The sequence below is a fragment of the Colobus angolensis genome, unplaced genomic scaffold (assembly GCF_000951035.1).
Source record: "Colobus angolensis palliatus isolate OR3802 unplaced genomic scaffold, Cang.pa_1.0 Scaffold632, whole genome shotgun sequence".
Taxonomy (NCBI): Eukaryota; Metazoa; Chordata; class Mammalia; order Primates; family Cercopithecidae; genus Colobus; species Colobus angolensis.
In genome coordinates this window covers 125,316-131,467 of record NW_012119955.1, presented here as the reverse complement: position 1 = coordinate 131,467, position 6,152 = coordinate 125,316, and the positions used below count along the sequence as shown (strand labels likewise).

Sequence of the window (6,152 nt, the reverse complement as noted above, 5' to 3'; positions counted from 1 at the left end):
GTGAGGGATCCCCGGGGCCACCCTCACTGGCCTGTGGCTCTCCTGATACCACAAGAGAGGTCCAGGAGCTGACCTTGGGTTCTAATGGGGGACACCTTCCTGGCAACAAGCTGGCAGGGTGATGTGGTCAGTGTACTAGGCTCTGTGTCTCCGCCCCTACCTGCTGTGTGACGGTGGGTGAGACACCTAACCTCTCTGTGCCTCTGTTTCTTCAATGGCGAACAGGGGCACTAGCAGCCCCCACGTGCGGGCACAGTGGCCTGAAGGATAAAGGCAAGGGCGGCACGAGACCTACAGCAAAAGCTCTGAGCAGAGAGAGCAGGGAGCTGCCCAGGGAGTTCTACCACCATCTCCCCTCTGGCCGCCAAGGAAACCGAGGCTCATGGTGACCTGGCCCAGGTCTGTTGGACTCAGGGTCCTTCTCATCCCCAAGATCAGAGGGCTGTCACCAGGGAAGGAGCTGGCCCCTAGACACCGCCCAGGAGGCACACAGGGAAGGATGCCCTGCGGACTTCGGTATGTTACTACAAAAAAACATTTATTGCTATTTGAACCCTGCTTTCATGCCTCCATTTCCCAGAAAATGAGCCACGGGAGACACCAGGAGAGGCAGGAGACCATCCTCCTTGCACAAAACCCACTCCCTCGGATGCTGTCCTCAGCGAGGGTGGCTGGGGCCAACCAGGGGGCCCACCCGCAGAGTGGTAGAGGAGGCAGGTTGACCCTGCAGACATTGAGCACTGTGGCGAAGGTCCTGGCCTTCTGATAGAAGAAGAGCGACTTCTCACAGTCCAGGAGGAAGTTGTGGGAGATGGTGGCCAGCCGCGTGTAGGTCTTCAGCTGTGCCCTTCTTGTTGCCCAGGCGCACGGCAGCTGCCAGTACCAGCTGATAGTACCCGGTTGCATCAAACCATTCCTGAAGGGGACAGGCCATGCTCAGCAAAAGGGGGACTCGGAGCCTGTCTTCCCAGAGGCTGCTCCCATCTCCAGGTCATTCCACATGTCCAGCCAATGCTGGCTCACCCCATGAGCCCCGAAGCCTGTGACACTGCTGTGGTCTCAGCTGCAGGAGGTGGGGACAACCCTGAAACCTCTGGAAGCCTTCCTGACTCTCCCTATGCTCCATTCACCCCAAGCCTCTTGCCCCAGTCCCACCCCCTCTGCAGGCAGTGGCTGCTTTCCCCATGGGCTGAGGACAGGGCAGATCCTGCCTGCTCTGAGAATTCCATGAAGGACCTGTGGCTCCAAGCCACAGCAGGGGCACAGCGTTGAGTGACCCAGGCTCCCCTCTGGCCCCTGTCCATGCTGACCATTTCCAGGCCCTCCACGGGCCAGGCCAGGTACAAAACAATCTCACAGGTATCCTCCCTGGCAATGTTCCCTGAAATATTGATGGAGTGTGACTCCCCAGACATCCACTCCCATTTTCAATGCATCTTTGGCTCAAACTCACCATCCCTGGGTTGGGATGCTGCCTCCCAGACCTCCACGTTGACCCTCCCATCTCCCCGCCGGCTTCTCCCCAGGCACCTCCTCTACATGGGGGACACCCAAGGGACCTCTCAAAGACCCAGGCGTGGCCTGTCCCTCTTCAAGATGGCTCTCAGGGCCAAGAACAAACTCCAAGATGCAGCAGTCCATTCCCTCACTGCCCCGCCCCCCCCACATGGAGCAGGGGCGTGAGAAGGCCCCGAGTCACCGCAACTGCTCATCCAATGCCCCTCGGCCCAGCCAAACACTGGACTCTGTGCTGGGTGCATGGCTGAGCCTAACATCCTTGCTCCCAGTCTGAGGGACCTGGGACTGAACACTGACCACAAAGGTGGCCCGGGCTGTGGCAGAGGGAAGCCCAGGAGCCTGTGGAGGGCCCAGGAGGCCCCTGACTCAGCCGGGGGTGGGAGGTAAGGGCTTCCTGATGGGGTGGGGGCATCCCAACTAAACAGGAAGCAGCCAGCCAAAGCATATGTCTCTGTGTGCCTGTGTATGTGGTTGTGTGTGCACCTGTGCGTGTGCCTGTGTGTGAGAGCCTGTATGTGCGTGTGCATTTCCATGTGCCTGTAGTGTGTGCAGCAGCTAGTGAGTGGCAGGCTGAGCCAGGACACACCTAATCCACCCTATTCCAGGGCTCACTCTCACGTGTAGACTAAAGGGGACCCCATTTTAGAGGCAATCGGCAAGGATGCCCATTTACCCCTGCCTCTCTGCCAGCCTTCCAGGCCCCATCCAGCCCAGCTTTCTCTCCCACTCCTCTGGGCCCCAGGTCCAGAGCCTCCTATACAAGGAGGAGGGTGTGGCCTTGGAAAGACAGCCGCCCTTGGGGAATTCCGAGGGGGCCTCCCTGTGGGAAGCTGGCCTGGGCTGACAGCACGGTCACGATGAGGCCCAGAGGGCTGTGCACGAGGAGATGGTGAAGGAAGCCTCTGCCCCTCGACCCCAACCATGGACTTTGGCCTCTCAGGTACTACTTGGCCGTTTCCTTCCTCCTGGGCAGGCGGAGTGGGCGGCAGACTTGGCCAAGAGAGATAAAGGGCCACTTCTGGGAGGCCTGTCCCCTGGGTCCCAGGCGAGCCCCTGAGCGGTGGGCAGCGTCCCTCTGGGCCTGACACCTGGCACCTCCCTGTCTGGCTGGGACTTGGGAGGCCACAGGGACCGCTTCTGACCACCAGGTGTCACCAGCACTGAGCGGGGACCTCCCTGGCAGCCCCAGGCCTGTGGTGAGGGATACGGGGCGGGGTCTTAGGGCTGCCCCAGGTCCTCATGTTGTTCTAAGGCCCCCAAGATCTCGGTCCCTGGACTGGAGCGTCCTGGCCCCTCAGCCCATAAGGAGCACTGACACGGTGCCGGTGCAATGCAGAGGAGGAGCTGGTGCCTGCTGGGCAGAGGGTGGAGACACCCCAGGTCTGAGTCTGCTAGTCCCAGCTCTCCACCCCTGCAGGGCTGGGGGCAGAGGGAGCACAGCACCTCCCCTCAAGACAGACCTGACCCAGCAAGGTCTCAGCCTGGCTGGCGCTGGGGTTCCCTTGTCTGTGAACCCGATGGTAAGACACCAGTCCCACCCCACCCTTCCTGGGTGATGTGAAGATTCCAGGTGTCTCGGGACTCCAGGAAGGAGTTGCTCAGTGCAGGGTGGCACCCTGGGCAGGCTTCCTAGAGGAGGCACCGGGATTTGGGTTGGATCTTGCATCGTGGATTCAATGTGAGGATGATGCTGTCCTCCAAAATGTCCTTCTCCCGACCCTGTTTTCTTTGTTAAATGCAACTTGACACTTGACTGTCAAGACTCAGTTTGGTGTCACCTCCTCCAGGAGGGTCCCCCTGACTACAATCGCCCTTCTTTACCCAGAAGCTACCATTGCCCACTCATGTGTCAGCCTCCCTGGTTGAGACTGAGTTCTTAAGGGTGGGGCCTGGCCAGCTTGGGAGCTGGGTTGTATCTGCTAACCTTGCCGGCTCTAGCTGGGTGCAGAGCTCCAGGGAAGCCATTGGGCCATTCCTAAGGAAGGCTGAAACCCAGACCCCTGGGGTCTGGGTGGAGATCCCACTCCAAGGGGGCTGGGAACACCCAGAGCCCTGCCCCTCCCCACCCACCTTCAGGTCGTAGACGATGATGTCACCGAGGACCAGGTACAACTTCACGTAGTAGGGGGTCTCCTCATCAAACTCCAGCGGTGAGTTGCAGAGCTACAGGGTCTTGAGGTAGAAGTGCTCCACCAGCTTGCCATGGCCCAGCCGGTGGTGCAGGGTGGCCAGCCGGTAGTAGGCCACGCGATCGTTCAGCCAGTCCCCTGGGGTGTAGGCCAAAGGGGCAGGTGTGAGGACGTGGCTTCCTGGGGCAGTCAGGCACAGGCCCCTCAGGAGCAGGTATGCAGACCCCGGGCAGTACCTGGCTTGATTACAGGCACCTGCGGTCACCTGGGCAGCTCTGGCCAGTCCCTTCTGGGTTCCCAGACTCACTTTCCCATCTGTAAAGCAGAACTAATAAGCCCTGCCCCTGTCTACTGTGAGGCTTTGGCAAAGTCGGGCTTGGATGGCCCAGCTCTGTGCCTACACATAGCCACCTGCCTTTGCTCACTGGTTTTAACCAGGGGAGTCCAAAAGCCATGCAGTCCAGGTGCTCCCGGGCACCCCGGCTCCATGCAGCCCACAGACGTGACATCCGACTCCTCCTGGGTGTGTCACGATCAGTGCCCCTTACCTTGGGGAGTCACTGCGTGCCTGAGCTCCAGGTCCCCCCACAGTTGCGCAAACCCAGCTAGGCTGTCTCTGATGTCCTCCCCTTTGCAGGGCGAGTGCCGTGGAGCCTGCATTCAATGCATTCCCACACAGCTGCACACCCACTCCGTACTGGGCCCCAGGGCACAAGGCGCTGGGGCATGCGGCCTGCCCAGGGTTCCCTGTCTCTGGAGGAGGACAGACGACCTGGCACAGCACCAGGGGATGCCCGGCCTTAAGAGGCAGGCTGCTGGAAGGGGAACTGGGATTTCATCAGCCAGAGAGTTGTGTGGTTGATGAGGGTGGAAAGGGCACAAGACAAAGGGAATGTGCCACTCAGCCTGGCACATACAGGGACCGAGATGCCTGGCATGTCTGCAAGGCAGAGGACACACTGGGCGGCCCTTGTGATCAGCAGCAGGAAGAGACAGAGGAAGCAGAGCTCAGCCAGGCAGGGAGCTCTGCGCTACGTGAGAGACCTCAGGCTGTGCCCCAGGGCCAGACAGAGAAGCCAGCTGAGCAGATCTGCCTGCCTGGACAGGAGACCAGGAAAATCCGGCAGCTGTTTCAGCTCCTGACCTGCAGACATGGCGGCTGGGCTCTGGCAAAGTGTGGGTCCTGGCAGGGTGGGCGCTCAGGGGACTTACCCAGAGTGATGCTGACAGCTAGGGCCATGTGGGCAAATTCCAAGCCCTCCTGGGGCTCCTCCAGCATTTCCAGAAGTGCCACCAGCTTGTTGCACAGCTGCAGCTCACCTTGCCATTGCCTGTAGTCACTGTCAGGAGCAGGACCCGGTCCTACCACACAGGCTGGTGGGGTCAGGCTTCCCGCAGCACCCACCTTGCCCAGCGCCCTCCTCAGAGCTCAAACATGTGCTTGGAGCTTCCCACGCCCCAGTTACCCCTGCACCTCCACAGAGCTCTGTGCTCTGGGATAACGCACGGTTCAGACACCCAAGTTGGGGGCTGAAGAGTCATCTGAGGTCCATCCAGCTACACCTGGCAGCCTCAGACCAGCCTCTCCCACCGGGGCACCGAGGGTCTGACTGGGGGGAGCCAGCACTCCTCTCTGCTCTAAAAACGCCACATTTATCTGTGCCCAGAGCTGAGCCACACCGTGAGCTCAGAGGAAGGGAGAAGCCGTCCCCGTTTCGGCGTGCAGGCAGATCTGGGCCCTGGCCCTGGGCCTCCCACTGATATGCTGTGTGTCCTTTGACATGTCTCTGTGCCTCTCTGAGCCTCAGCTTCCTCACCTGGAAGATGGGGACAGGACTTCCTGCTCATGGTTGCTTGAGATTATCAGGTGCAAAGGGTAGAGCCACTGTCATGTCCAGACCCGAGCGTTTTTCCTGGGCAGGGGCAGGGTCAATATCATTCCCAGTGAGATCACTAGGCAAGGGTAGGGCCATAGTCATGTCCAGGCCCCAAGCGTTTGTCCCGGGCAGGGGCACTGTCAATATCATTCCCGGTGAGACCACTGGGAAACTAAGCATGTGCATGGGTGGCCCTGCCTCCAGGTGGGAGGCCTCTGCCCTGACACACCTGTGCCTCAGCCCTCCAGGTGCCCCCCCTGAGGCCCAACCACATCAGCCCACAGGCCAGCTCACCTGGTAGAAGGACACGGCTTTCTCTCGCTCCCAGGCCCCATTGAAGAAGATGTCTCCAGCTGCCTCAAACAGCTCCACACCAGGTTGGAGTCACCTGTGTACAGGATCACATTCTGTGCCACCTGAAAGGAGGCAGAAGTTCCCTCAAGACCCACACCTGGTGAGGTGGCCGCACCCACCTTCACCAGCCTCCTTCCTCTCCCACACGGCAGGTCCACCTGAGCATTTTTCAGACCTGTGCATTAGGGCTGCCCCACCACTGGCATGAGGACAGTGAACTGATGCACCCGAGTGCCAGGAGGTGACTGAGCAGCTGCAGCCCAGGAGCCCGACA

At 60.3% G+C, this 6,152-nt stretch overlaps 1 pseudogene; it reads right to left on the bottom strand.

Moving 5' to 3' along the window:
* The window catches only part of LOC105527580, an 11,430-nt pseudogene that overhangs the window by 732 nt on the left and 4,546 nt on the right, over positions 1-6,152 (bottom strand).